The sequence below is a fragment of the Rhinatrema bivittatum genome, chromosome 5, assembly GCF_901001135.1.
Source record: "Rhinatrema bivittatum chromosome 5, aRhiBiv1.1, whole genome shotgun sequence".
Classification (NCBI taxonomy): domain Eukaryota; kingdom Metazoa; phylum Chordata; class Amphibia; order Gymnophiona; family Rhinatrematidae; genus Rhinatrema; species Rhinatrema bivittatum.
The window spans coordinates 103,349,019-103,364,184 of record NC_042619.1 but is presented as its reverse complement, the minus strand read 5'-3'; the positions used below and the strand labels follow the sequence as shown (position 1 = coordinate 103,364,184).

The following is a 15,166-nucleotide window of genomic DNA, read 5'->3' as shown; positions in this document are numbered from 1 at the left end:
TTATTTGAAGACCCTATATAAACTGTGCAGCACTTTGCATTGTATTTCTCTCAACTGTATTATTTATTTGATATTCTGCTTTTTCCTAAAGGTGCCAAGTTGGATGCATTACGTTCTGGGATATCTGAGTAAACATTTTTAGAAGTAAGTTTGGACAAATGATCATCCTCCCTCATGTCTCTTACCAGCCTATACCACTTAGTAATGATATTGGATTTGCCAGCACTATTTCCCAATTCTTTATCTATATACACTGATTTTAAAACATTTTGATCTGGAATTTTCAAGGAATTGGTATCTCACCTAAAGATAGTCCAGCAGATGTGTGTTGGGTATATTCCACTTCAATTTAATCTGTTTAAAGGAGGGGAAATGATGCTTAACCAACTTCATCAAACTCTACAGGTTCAAATGCCCTCTGACCCGCCAATCTTGAATTACTGATCTTCCAACTCTCAGGCAAAATGCACAGTTATCTGTTAACACAATGAAATGCAAAATGTTCACTGTCCTCTTTCCCAACCTTCACCACCCCCAAGCCATACGCAAAGGTTTTATTGTAAGAAAACTGCAGCTCCCTCACATGCAAATGTTAATAATGAGTATGAATTCCATAAATCATCCAGAAAAAAAATAGATGCAAATTTAGTCATTTGTGTAAAAATCATGACTCCATCTGAACAATATTGCATCATTAAACACTCTAAGCTCTAGTAGCGCCACGCCACCTGTCTTCTCATCCAAAGACAATTTGAAGCTGTAGGAAATTCTAAAGATTTTCAGGAACCAGGGCGCCAACAAAATCATCTCATCTGTTAATGTTATTATTGTAAAGCTTGTTCCTAAGTTATTATTATTATTATTATTATTATTGTAAAGCTTGTTGCTAAGTTATGTTACATTGTGAACCGAGGTGATGTTTTGCAAACGTGCCTCGGTATATAAGAAACCATTAAATAAATAAAAATAAATAAATAAAAATCATCCAGACAGATAATGGTGGTCATATTCTATGGGGTAGATTTTAAGAAAGTGCGCCTTCGCGTACTTTTGTTGGTGCACCAGGCGCAAACAAAAGTACGCTTGATTTTAGTAGATACGCGCGTATCAGTTAAAATCCAGGATCGGCGCGCGCAAGGCTGCCGATGTCGTGTAGCTGGCGCGCGCCGAGCCGCGCAGCCTGCCGCCGTTCCCTCCAAGGCCGCTCCGAAATCGGAGCGGCCTCGGAGGGAACTCGCTTTCGCCCTCCCCTCAACTTCCCCTCCCTTCCTCTATCTAACCCACCCCCCGGCCCTATCTAGACCCCCCCCTACCTTTGTCGGGGGATTTACGCCTCCCGGAGGGAGAAGTAAATCCCCGCGCGCCAGCGGGCCGCTAGCGCGCCGAGACGCAACCTGGGGGCGGTTCCGGAGGGCGCGGCCATGCCCCCGGACCACCCCGGGCCGAAACCACGCCCCCGGTCCCGCCCCCAAAACGCCGCGCCGATCCGACACGCCCCCTCGAAAAACCCCAGGACTTACGCGAGTCCCGGGGCTCTGCGCGCGCCGGTAGGCCTATGGAACATAGGCGCACCGGCGCGCAAGGCCCTGCTCGCGTAAATCCGGGCGGATTTACGCGAGCAGGGCTTTTAAAATCCGCCCCTATGTGAATAAGGAGGAACAACAGGCTATATCTTCTGTGGTGGGACATTCTTAACATGTGGTACTGGGTCATCTCTCCTGGGGTGACACTAAGATCCATGTACATGGCAGGAAGAGACAACATCCTGGCAGATTGAGTTTTTGCCTGAACTCCTGTGAGTAGTCCCTTCATTGGGATATGTAAAACAGGATCTTTCTCAAGTAGAGCACAGCCAAGATGGACTTGTTTACAATAACCCTGAACTAAGTAAGGAACCAGTCTTATTGCTCTAAAGGGAGATGAAAAGGCAGCCTAGTATCAAACTCTTTCACCCTTCACTGGGGAATGTGTTTTTATCTGCATATCCCCTCCTACCTCTGGTGGCCAGAATCTTGATACAACTTGGAAGGGGCTAGGGAACTATGATCTAGCTCCTCTTTGATGAGAGATTTGGTTCCCACTTTTTGGGGATTTATTCCTAAAGAAATAATCAAGTTGGAAAATTTCCCAACTCTGGTAATGCAGAGCCAGCAAGTAATAGTCTCTGGCCCTCATAACCTGGATGTTTGAAGGTGATGTCATACAACCTGTAGATGCCTTAAAATCCCTCAATCTTTTACAGCTTGATTTGTGACCAGGAATGATTGGCCCATATAGTAACCAGTCAAAGTTATGATAGTACTAAATAAGTAATGATATTATTTCCATCTAATCTGTTTGTTAGGATTTCAGCAAATCATTTGATACTGTCTGCATAAACTAAATAACTGCATAAAAAAGCTGAGCAGCTTGGAAGTTGGCCTCAGGGTAGTGGACTGGATTAGAAACTGGTTGAGTGATTGTAAGTGAAATTTTATCTGAGGGAAGAAAGATGAATAGTGAAGTACCTCAGGCATACATCCTGGGTATGATTCTGTTCAATAACATTATGAATAATATTGTGGAGGGTTTATAAAGAAACATTTTCTTCTTTGCAGGTGGCATTAAAATCTATAACAAGGCGGACAGTCATAAGGGAGTAAACCAAATGAATTGCAATTCTAAATAGAAGGCATGGGGCAACATGCACAGAGCAGCATGTGGCCCCTTGGCTCATCCTATCTTGTTAGGAAGACTGAATGGGTCATTTGGTCTTTATTTGCAACACCTGTCCTGCAGACTATTTCTATCATCTGAGACCATGCAGGACATAGAACACATGCAGTGCAGCGGTTCTGCACAGTCATGGCGTTCAGTATGAATTTGGTGGATGGGCCTTTATATGAAATAGATACATTTTGCTTTGCAAATGATGACGTGTACAATATTGTTTGGAAAACAATTGCCATCTGTTAGTCTTTTTAATAAAATATATTTCTGTTATCTAAATAAGGGCCTGATTCATCAAAGTATTTTCCCATAAAAGCCTAAGGAGGTAATTTGCCAAGGAGTTAACATGCGTAAATGTAACATACTATCATAGCAATTTTCAAAAGCCATTTACTTGAGTAAAGTGCACTTACGTGAGTCAATCCTATGGACAATTCAATGGCATATATTTATAGCAATTTTCAAAAGTCCACCTACTCAAGTAAAGAGCTTTTACACGTGTAAAACCCAATTTTAAGTGTGTAAATGCTTTTAAAATCAGGCTCTTAGTGAATCAGGTATTAACTGTGGAATTGTTTTTGAAGTGATCAAGTGTGTGTTAGTATCTTTCTCTTCTCTGGCCACCTACTTTCTCTATTTCATTCTCCCCGTCTTCTCAATCTCACCTGGTGTCTTCTACTCTATCACTCCCATAAATCCACCTGTTATAGCAGTCACATCTCCATTTGTAAGCCACAATGCATTCTGTTAACTGAACTCTTTAAAGGGCTAAATTGGTTAACACCTGATCTGAGTTAGGTGTCAAATTTATGCTTTAGCAAGCATGTGCTAAATAACACATGGAGGAGAGCATACCATGCTATTTATTGCATGCCCACTAAAGCCTCATTTGCATCTGATATACTTAACTTACATAAACAAATGCCTTAATTTTAGCATGTATGTTCTAACATTTTGTTGGACTGGTTTAGCATACACACTAGGCCTTTAGTGCAAAGCAGGCTATTGTGCACGTGTTAAATAAACTTAGCGCCTTAGTTTTAATACATAATCCCATTTATGACCTAAATATTTATATCCTAGAGGAGGAATGGGGTGATGAATACTTAGAATAGCCTCCCATTGGAGGTGATGGTGATGGAAATGGTAACAGAATTCATGAAAGTGGTAATCAAACGAATCCTGAAGAAACCAAACTCTGACCCCAAAATAATCAATAACTATTTGTCCAGTCTCCAGCTTCCCATTCTTATTCAAAATAGTTTAAAAGGTAGTCTAGTTCCAACTATTTGATTTCCTCAAAGAGAGCAACATCTTGCACTCTTCACCAATCCGGTTTCAGGAAAGATCAAAGCACTGAATCTGTCCTACTTCACTTAACCAATGGAATCAATCTAAACGCAGATCAAGGTGGTAATTTCATCTGCAGCCTTCGATATGGTTGATCACTGCCTCCTGATTTAGTGCATCAAAGGTAATGTTCTTAAGTGGTTCCAATCTTTTCTGTCCAACAGAACTCAGTTTGTCATGTGGATCAATGAACAGTCTACTCCTGAAAACCTCCTCTGTGGAGTACCTCAGGGTTCTGGTCTTTTCTTGATTTTCTTCAACATCTACATCTATCCTATCTGCGACCTGATTCTATCCTTCAACATTGGCAATAATGATCCTAACATGATCAAATTTGAACTAATGACTGGAAGGGGGGCAATATGTAAATCTACATCTCTAACACTAAATTTTCAAAAGGGAAACTTTGATAAAATGAAAAAAACTGAAAGGTGCAGCTACAAAGGTTAAACGTGTACAACAGGCATGGACATTGTTTAAAAATACAATCTTAGAAGCGCAGTCCAGATGTATTCCATGCATTAAGAAAGGTGGGAGGAAGGCAAAATGATTACCGGCATGGTTAAAAGGTAAGGTAAAAGAGGCTACCTTAGCCAAAAAGAATCCTTCAAAAATTGGAAGAAGGATCCATCTGAAGAAAATAGGAAAAAGCATAAGCATTGTCAAGTTAAGTGTAAAACATTGATAAGGCAGGCTAAGAGAAAATTTGAAATTAAGTTGGCCGTAGAGGCAAAAACTCATAATAAAAACTGTTTTAAATATATCTGAAGCAAGAAACGTGAGGGAATCAGTTGGACGGATAGATGACTGAGGGGCTAACAGGGGCTCTTAGAGAAGATAAGGCCATTGCAGAAAAACTAAATTAATTATTTGCTTCTGTGTTTACTAATGATGTTGGGGAGATACCGGTTCCGGAGATGGTTTTCAAGAGAGATGATTCAGATGAACTGAACCAAATCACTGTGAACCTGGAAGATGTAGTAGGCCAGATTGACAAACTAAAGAGTAGCAAATCATCTGGACCGGTTGATATGCACCTCAGGGTTCTGAAGGAATTCAAAATTAAATTTCAGATCTATTAGTTAAAATTTGTCACCTATCATTAAAATCATCCATTGTACCTGAAGACTGGAGGTTGGCCAATGTAACCCCAATATTTAAAAAGGGCTCCAGGGGCAATCCAGGAAACTATATAGACCAGTGAGCCTGACTTCAGTAGCGGGAAATATAGTGGAAACTATTCTAAAGATCAAAATCACAGAGCATATAGAAAGACATGGTGTAATGGAACACAGCATGGATTTACCCAAGGTAAGTCTTGCCTCACAAATCTTCATTTTTTTGAAAGGGTTAATAAACATGTGGATAAAGATGAGCCAGCAGTTGCAGTGTATTTGGATTTTCAGAAGGTGTTTGACAAAGTCCCTCATGAGAGGCTTCTAAGGAAACTAAAAAGTCATGGGATAGGAGGAGGTGTCCTTTCGTGGGTTACAAAGAATAGGATTAAATGGTCAATTTTCTCAGTGGAAAAGGGTAAACAGTGGAGTGCCTCATGGATCTGCACTTGGAACAGTGCTTTTCAATATATTTATAAATGATCTGGAAAGGAATACGACAAGTGAGGTAATCAAATTTGTAGATGATACAAAATTATTCAGAGTAGTTAAATCATAAGCGGATTGTGACAAATTTTAGGAGGGCTTTGCAAGACTAGAAGATTGGGCATCCAAATGGCAGATGAAATTTAATGTGGACAAGTGCAAGGTGTTGCATATAGGGAAAAATAAGCCATGCTGTAGTTACACGATGTTAGGTTCCATATTAGGAGCTACCACCCAGGAAAAAGATTTAGGCATCATAGTGGATGATATATTGAAATCATTGGCTCAGTGTGCTACGGCAGTTAAAAAGGCAAACAGATTGTTAGGAAAATGTTATAATGCCTCTGTATCAAGCCATGGTGAGACCGCACCTTGAATACTGTGTACAATTCTGTTCGCTGCATGTCAAAACGATATAGTTGCAATGGAGAAGGTACAGAGAAGGGCGAACAAAATGATAAAGGGGATGGAACAGCTCCCTATGAAGAAAGGCTAAAGAGGTTAGTCCTGCTCAGCTTGGAGAAGAGATGGCGGAGGGGGATATGATTAAGGTCTTTAAAATCATGAGAGGTCTAAAATGGGTAAATGTGAATCGATTATTTACTCTTTCGGATAATAGAAGGACTAGGGGACACTATGAAGTTAGCAAGTAGCATATTTAAAACTAATCTGAGAAAATTCTTTTTCACTCAATGCACAATTAACCTCTGGAATTTATTGCCAGAGGATATGGTTAGTAGGGATGTGCATTCGTTTTTTGACGATTAGGAAATTTGTACGAAATTTCCTAAATCATCATGGATCGGGAAAACGATAAAACGATTGCACTTTCCCAGAATTTTCATAAAAAATAGTTTTTCGGCTTAGCGCGCACTAACAAAAACCATTAATTTTTGTTAGTTTTTGTTAGTGCTCGCACTAAGCCGAAAAATGATTTTTCACGAAAAAAAAATGCCAATCCACGGGAAATAAGAGATTTTCCTGTGGCCAGGCGAACCTGAAAGCAGAAAAGATCGGGCACCCGATGCACATCTCTAATGGTTAGTGCAGTTAGTATAGCTGGGTTTAAAAAAGGTTTGGATAAGTTCTTGGAGGCGAAGTACATGAACTGCTACTAATCAAGTTGTCTTAGAAAATAGCCACTGCTATTACTGGCATCAGTAGCATGGGATCTACTTAGTGTTTGGGTACTTGCCAGGTACTCATAGCCTGGATTGGCCACTGTTGGAAGCCCGATGCTTGGCTTGATGGACCCTTGGTCTGACCCAGTATGGCAATTTATTATGTTCTTATGTCACTTATGCAGATGACCTCCAACTTTGCATTAAACTCTGAACTGACCAGTCCTCTCCCATCGCCAGTCTCAATAGCTATCTGACAGCAGTAGCCTAGTGGCTCAATGACCATAAATTCAAACTTAACCTCTCTAAATATAAATTCCTCTGATTAAGCCAATGTGCTCATCCCCTATGGTCCATTCACTCCCTATCAGGCACTCATCTCCAGCTCAAAGACTTTGTATGAAGCCTTGGGATCCAACTTGATCCTAACCTCACTATGGAATCCCACATCTCTAGTGAGAGCTTCCTTTATGTACCTCCACCAGATCCGGCGACTTTGCTACTACTTCAGTCAACACATCCTTGCATTGGTTATCCATGCACTAATCACTAATTGTTTACTGTAACTTTCCTGAACGCTATCCCAGACCTGCTTGAAATGACTACAACTCATACAAAACATGATGGTCAGAATCCTGGTAGGGGCCAAATCGTCAGACCACAGAACACCTATATCTTCTACAGACTACATTAGCTACCAATTGAAATCAGGATTAAATTCAAAACCCTCTGCTGCTTCTTCAAATGCATGAATAAACAGGCTCTGGAGCATTCCACCTGTCTCCTTGTCTTCTACCCCCGGCTAGAGAGCTCCAGTCTTCACAAAAAGCCCTTCCTTCTTCCTCACCCCTAACTTCTGCCAAATTGAACTGCACAAGACTAAGAGCCTTCAGCTGCTATGCTCCCAAAATCTGGAATGAGGTTTCTTTTTCCATCTGCTAGGAACCAAACTGCCTCGCTTTCCGGGAAAAAAAAAGCCAAGGCATGGCTGTTCAACCAGGCCTTTCCCCAGCCGACTCATTAGGAATATTAACGTTTTTCCCATACTTGGTCCTTATGCCATACAATGCTATTCCTGTCTAAATCTTAAGTTCTGTAATCTACTTTGAGACCAAACCTGGCAAAAAGTGGAATATCAAATGTTCGTAAATAAATAAATAGAAAGGAACCCTCGTTGTGAAGAAATGAGGGGAAAACCAAAGATTAACTGGGATCTATGGCATTGCACCAGGATTGAAACTGGACAAACAAAAAGGGTCTAACGGACCTTATCTGCCATCATATTCTCTGTTTTTATGTTGATATAATGAGTCTATTCTTAAGCATGCTAGTATTGACCATACTATTTTGATAAATGATGTGCAGAGTATAGGAATCCAGGGGCACATATTAAATTGGTTTAAATCTGAAGATAAGAGTTCAAAAAGTAAAATCAGTGAAGAATTTTTCTTATTTACAGAAATTAGAACAGTGAGTGCCACAGGATTTAGTCTTCCCTCCCCTCCCACCCCCATTGTATTCAGTATATTATGTTCAACCCTTGTGCACCCTCATCAGGAATGCTAGGTTCAGTTGCCTTATGCATGCAGCTGAAATATGAAATAGATGAGGCTTGACAAGATTTTGAAGGAAAATTTCATACCTGCTTACATTCAATATCTTTATGACTTTATTGTAATAAGCTAAAGCTAAATGCAGTTAGGACTAAGATCTTATAGAACAAAAGACCTACTTTTCTTTCTTGCTATCTGCATTAACTTTGGATCATATTTCATTCCAAGTTAGCTATTAGTTGATTCTGAGTTGTCTTTTAACTGCCCAAATTTCTTCTGTGGTCCAATTTTGTTTTGCCATTTTTGTATGCTTCGACAACTTCGTGCCTATCTTTCTCAAAAAGACATGACTATGATCTTGCATGTCTAAGTGACATCACAATACGATTGCTGCCATGCTCTGTACTTAGGCTCACCTAAAAAGCAACTTCAGAGATTGCAGTCAATCCAGAGCTCTACAGCCCAATTACTCATATCACACCAGCCCTTTGTAATTTTCACTGGCTGCCTTTTAACTCCCGTTGCAAGTTTTAAAATGTTTACTTTCTAAATCATAAAATAAGAGCTCTCTATATCTTCATGTACAATTAGTGATTTATGTACCATCTAGACTATTATGGTTTCTCAAGAAGGCTTGTTGTTGACGACTCCTTCAGTTGAAGATATTAAATTATGTATATTTGTGCCTGTTCAGCTCTATGGAATTCTCTTCTTAAAGAACTGAGGAGTGTGAAAGATAAGCTATAGGAAATATGTTAAATCAGCCTTTAGATTATGATCAAGGCCTGGCCATTAACTGCTTTTGTTTAATTATGAATAATGATTATCTAAGTAGATACTAGATATATATAGCAAATATCAGCATATAGCTCAGAAAACTATGAGTAATGATTGCTGGTTGTGGACTGTTTTGTATTGGGTGGTTGTTTAAATCATGTACAGTTGTCATGGATGTGTGATGGCTATCACAGATGTGCTTTTATTTTTTTTTATTTTGTTTAATACTTTGGTTACCAAAGTTGCATATGTTTATTTTAATTTTACATGATATTTTTATTGCTTTTTGTCCTTTTCTGGAATGTAATTTGTTTTATGTTATATATTCATGCCTTTGGCCTTCAGGGAGGGATGAATTATAAATATGAATAAATTAATAATACAGTGACTCATCCTCTGGGATGAAGGCAATCTGCCAAGCCTTTGAAGTGTAGCATCAACTGTACATATTTTGCCAACCAGTAAGTGTTGTATAGTATTTGATTTCTATAGTATTTAGAAATATGGGAAAGAGGAGATGTGATTCAAACATTCAAATATCTAGCAGGCTTCAATAAAGTACCAGAAGGTAGCATTTTTCATAGGATGAAAAGCACAAGGGATAGGAGTCATCATGTGAAGCTGAAGGGGGAAGGAGGCTGAAAAGGAATATGAGAAAATACTTTTTCATTAAGAGGGTGGTGGACACATGAAGCAGAATCCCAGTGGAGGTAATTGGAGTCAAAATGGTGGCAGAATTTAAGCATGCATGTGATGGACACAAAGGGACCTTAGTGGCAGGAGGAGAGACAAGAGCCTTATACTGAGTAAAACCTGTGACAGTACAGCTGTCAGGATGGAAGCCCCTGCAGTATAATCCCCACAAGGATGGGGGGTCTCAGAATAGGTTTATAAATAAGGCAATAACAGAATGTTTCCTGACTTACGAAACACTGCAGGATTGGTATGAAATTGAGTAAAGCTTAATTCCAGTCAGGTCAATATAACAGTAATTCCTCTTCATAGACAACGAAAATGCTTCAGATATAACTTTTACTTTCAGATTTTTGACTTATAAAAAGTCTAATAAATATTCTGCTTTTCAGGCACTTCAAAGTGGATTACATTCAGGTACTGTAGGCATTTCCCTATCCCAAGAGTTTACAATCTAAGGGCTAGATTTACTAAGCTATGATAAGGCTTTAAAGTATGTAAAACAGTGTTTATCATGTGATATAGCTATATTGTGGCAATATTGTGCAATATTCACATTATCGCATGATATTTTGGCCCAAAATGCACCCCTTTTTACAATTATCTGCTTTGTAAGCAATTTGCATGCATACATTTTGCAAATCTGTGCAAAGCAGCTAATGCATAGGAAATCATGTGATGGGACAAAGGCTACCCAGCGCCATTTTGAAAGATGATGTCAACTGGGCCTAGAGCTAGGAGGTGCTCCGGACTGCCATTGCACCACTAATTCTTAAAAGGCATGGAGGATCCTGGGTCCCCTAGATCACCAGGCAACACCAAAAGCCAAAAAGATGTTTGGCTGCATAGGGAGGGATCAGTGTGAAAAAAAGAGCTGATACTGCCCTGTATAGTTTCCTTGTAAGATCTCATTTGGAATACCTCGTACATTTCCGGAGGCCAAACCTTCAGAAGGATATATGGAGTAGGTCCAGATGGTAGCTACTAAAATGGTCAGTGGTCTTCATTATAAAGCATACGGGGACAGACTTTAAGATCTAAACATGTACACTTTAGAGGAAAGACAGGATATGGGAAACGTGACAGAGACATTTAAATACTTCCAAAATAGCAATGCGCAGGAGGCAGTCCTCTTTCAAGAGAAAGGAGGCTCTGGAAAAATGGGTTATGGGATGAGGTGAAAGGGAGTAGACTCTGTAGTAATCTAAAGAAATATTTCTTTACAGAAAGGATGTTGGCTGCATGGATCAGCCTCCCAGGGGAGGTGGTGGAGTCAAGGACAGTATCTGAACTTAAGAAAGCATGGGACTAGCACACGGGATCTCTGAGGGGAGTGGTAAGGATTGTAGAGCTGAGTAGTTAGTGTGGACAGGAAGATTAGATAGGCTACCACATTATCTGCCATCATGTTTCTGACTTTCTATGTCATTTCCCTTTAGAAATCCGCTAACATAAAATTGAGTATACAGGTATGTTGCCCCTGCTATTTCTGCAAATGGGGTGAGGTGGGGAATATTACACACCTCTATTAAAATATTCAGAGGACAAACAGACTTTTCTACTTTTAACAGATTATTTCCCCAAGAGTGCTTAGAATGGCTAAATATAGCCACCTAGTAAAACTAGACTGTCATATTTAGCTGCTGTACACGGGGACATTTTCTAACAAAGGATCTAGTTGTCTAACTCCCTTTTGAAAATTGCCCTCCATACATTTGATGCTTTATTTGCTGTAATTTTATTCTGTTGAAATTATTAAAAAAACAAATTTATCTTGCTTTGAAGTAAAACAGACTGACATAAAACATTTTTTGAGTAAATCTTCTCTGCACACCACATATCTTTTTTGTCCATTCTTGTCCATTTACTTTTTTTGAATAGGGCAAGTTGCAGAAGCTGCATACAGGTACTAGCCCATTGACCCACAAAGCTGAGAGGTGAGGCTGGCAGTGCAAGTTTCAACTTGCAACTAGGTGTTGGTGGCAGCCTTGGATTCATCACAGCAGAAGTGACAAGTTTAGGCTTCTGAGGGAGGAGGAGAACAGGGAGGACCTGGACTGCTGGGAAATGTAATTGCTTGTTTTGGCATTTTGTCACAGAATATGAATAATGTGGTTGCTGTGGTAGTCCACTTAGCTACATATAAATAAAGGTCAGTTAATAAGTTTTGTGTGATACCTTGTTTACTGGACTAACTTAATGCATGTATGACTTGGCTTGGAGAGGTATGCATGCGCCACTCATCAGCTCAGTACAAAATGAGCAAAGGAAGGTTTCTGAATATACAAGTAAGCTGTAGATTGGATTACAGTAGCAATGTTGGTTTACAAATCTGTAAGGAGTTTTTAAATAAAATAATGGGAGGAGTGGAGGTGAGTGACCTGGAATAAATATGTGCCCGGGTGTCCTTCCAGCTCTTGTTTAGGTCTGAAAAAACATTGCAGAGTGATAAGGAAGGTAAACAGACAATGGAGTTGGCAGTTATAGAAAGATTTTTTTCTGGTAATGTCTCCGTTAAATAGCTTTGTAGTAGGTTCAAAGCGTTGGCTCATTTTAATTACAAGTGCTGCAAAAATCCGGCTAGTTTTGAAGTTTCCTTTTAGCTTTCCAGTAGAAAATCACGGATGCAATGGTGCAGCCTGGAAAAATGTTCCCTCCCAGGATTATCTCCTTGTTCTTCTCTGCGGTGCATTGTCTTATGTCTGTGGAGGGTTACTTTTTAACTTTTGCCTTTTTCTACCAGCATAGCATCCCGCTTCGCATTGTCTGCATTTCACCCTGTAATGTAGGAAGTATCAAGCAACAAGATTGGGTTGTTTCCCAGGACAGCCAAAATACGATTGCTATGTTGCTAATGGAGACCAAAAGCTTCCAACTGGCAAGATTGAAAGACCGCACTCGTGCTCATTGCCCTCATGGCGGTCCTTCCATCGCCGCCTCCTAGCAGCACCCGTGCCGATTGAAGTCGTCGTCGTGACTAGGAGGCGGCAGGACCACCGCAGGGATGAATAACGTGTTTTGTGCACAAACTCTTTCCGATATCGTTTTTCAAAGCCATTTTCCCCAAGTTAATACCAATGAGTCTGCCTGGAAATTTCCTTCCTCTATCCGGCTTAAAGTATGGGTACACGTGGATTTTCTTAGTGTGCTCTACAGGTGTATTTAGGTCAGGGGCAAAAAGCAGTATGGCTGTTTTGGAATTTTTAAAACTTATTGCCTAGATTCATCAAGCCGAGATTTTTTTCTCTCAGGAGGGGTCTCACTATCTGGGGGTAGGGGGGGTGTTTACACGAAGGTGGGGCCCTTCCCCTGAAAAAGCATTGCGGCTCTATGGTGCTTCCTTTTGTGTCACTGCCAAACACCATGACACAAAAAAAAATGGGGCGAGCAGCCCTTTAATGTGATGGCCCAAACCTCACGGGACAGCCATCATCTTAAAGGGCTGCTGTCCTCCTCCCCCCCCCCACCCCCCCAAAATAAAACATGGCCGAACAGGGAGGTTGGGCAGGGTTCAGTGCTGACCCCAGTTTCAACCTGGGGCTGCCGGTTGAGGTGGCCCTGACGCCCCCAAAAAAAAAAAAAAAAAAATGCTTGCCATGGCAGCAGCCCCCCAAACAGCAAGAACCACTACCCACCCAGCCCCCCCGAAGGCAAGAGCCCCCCTTACCTTATCCTGGATCCTGCGTTGGGACAGATGCACCCTCACACCCATCCTGATTGGCACCATTATCCAAAAAGGCACTGAATTGACCTGGCCCCAGCCATGTGACTGGAGTAAGGTCCTGGGATTGGACACCTTCCTCCCCCTCCCTATCTCTCCCAGTCTCCCCTCTCTCTTGCCCTCCCCCTCTATCTCCCCATTCTCTCCATCCCTTCCCCCCCTCTCCCCTCCCTACCACTCACACAGATAGCAAAGGTGCAAAGGACATAGGTGTGTTTAACACATGTACTTTGTTAATTTTCAAAGAGAAAGCATGAGGATAGTTTCCTTTTTAAAATTGGTTTCAAGTATTTTCAGTGAAAGTACCAGTGTACATTAAAATTAAAAAGGGCTGTGTGAAAGTTGGCCCCACTGTATACGCTGTCGGCTCTTAATCTTTTTGCTATTCAACGGAGGGAGGGAAGATTGAGGCTGGGGAGAGGCACTGAGGAAGAGGGACAGAGAAGGAGAAATAGAGATGGAGAGGTTGGGAAGGGGAGAAGAAGAACTGTATTTCACTTAGCATGAGAGATGGAAAGTTGAGATCGATTCTTCTATTTAAATTGCCCTTTTAAGGTTTATTTTGGCTGTAATGACTTGAGTCATTAGTTTTTTCATTTTTATTCTTGCTGTCTTCTGCTTTTTAATGAATTGTTGCCTGCTATGTAATAATTTTTATTTAGTGCTTACCTTGTTATTTTCATTTAATATTGTTAAAATTAGTGCAATGTTGTTTTATGTAACTGATTAATTTGTTTTACTCTGACTTATATTTATATTGTATTGTATGATATCTGGTTATATTATATTTTTTTGTAAGCCGCACTAAGATTTATAATAATTTTTTGGTCAAATATGTATATTAAACTAAAGTTGAGAATCAAAGGCAGGAAGGCAAAAGGCTTGGATGCAAGTGAGGGTCAGAGAGAGGTCTCATTTAAGTTTTATAGAGCAGGTCGCTTATCAGATATTGCACATATACAGTTTGAATAATTAAAAATTGTACAGAAAATATGCAATACTTTAATACAGCATTGCAAAATGTCATTACAAATACTACCAAAAATAAACAAATGTTTTTCTGCATTTGCTGTGTGAGGTTTTATTTTTCCCTCCATCATAAGATTTACAAACTTTCCTCTTGTCTATCTTCTGATCCAGTTTTTACTGTTTCTTATATCTCTACTTTCTCCATCACTCCCTCACCTTTTTACCTCTCTTGCTAACATTTCTTTCTCTCATCTCACTTCTCATTTTGCCCTTTTCTGCTTTGCTCTCCAGCATTTTCTAAGTCTTATCGCGTGTGAAAAGTCCCTTTTCAAGTGCGATAGCATGCTAGGGGCGGAGTCGGGGCGGTGAGGGGAGGAATTGGGGTGGCGTCGGGACAGATTCCGCGATGTCTTCGCTGGCGGCGATAAGGTAAGACACGTTATCGTCGCCAGTAGCGCGGCCAATAGCACCACCTTTCACGATGGCACTATTGGGTGCGAAAGCCGGCAGCGATAACACAGCGGTGGTGTGATGGCTGCCGGCTTTTGCAGTCTCGCTCCTGCCCCCCGTTTTCGCTGGATTCACCATTCTGCGGTAGAATGGTGAATCCAGGCCTTGGTTTCTTCCCATCTCATCTCTCTCATCTTCCTCTTATAGCCTTCCATCTCCCCT

General features: G+C 40.6%; 1 protein-coding gene across 5 annotated transcripts in view; it reads left to right on the top strand.

Annotated features, from left to right (window-relative positions):
* LOC115092122 (probable tRNA methyltransferase 9B) overlaps positions 1–15,166 on the top strand; it is a 77,828-nt gene that overhangs the window by 6,246 nt on the left and 56,416 nt on the right. For 4 of the 5 annotated variants that reach the window (XM_029602682.1, XM_029602683.1, XM_029602684.1 and 1 more), the window contains one exon: positions 92–144. The exons of the other annotated variant lie outside the window; for it this stretch is intronic. The gene's annotated coding sequence lies outside the window, so the exon portion shown is untranslated. The remainder of the gene's footprint in view (positions 1–91; positions 145–15,166) is intronic. 5 annotated transcript variants of the gene reach the window in all.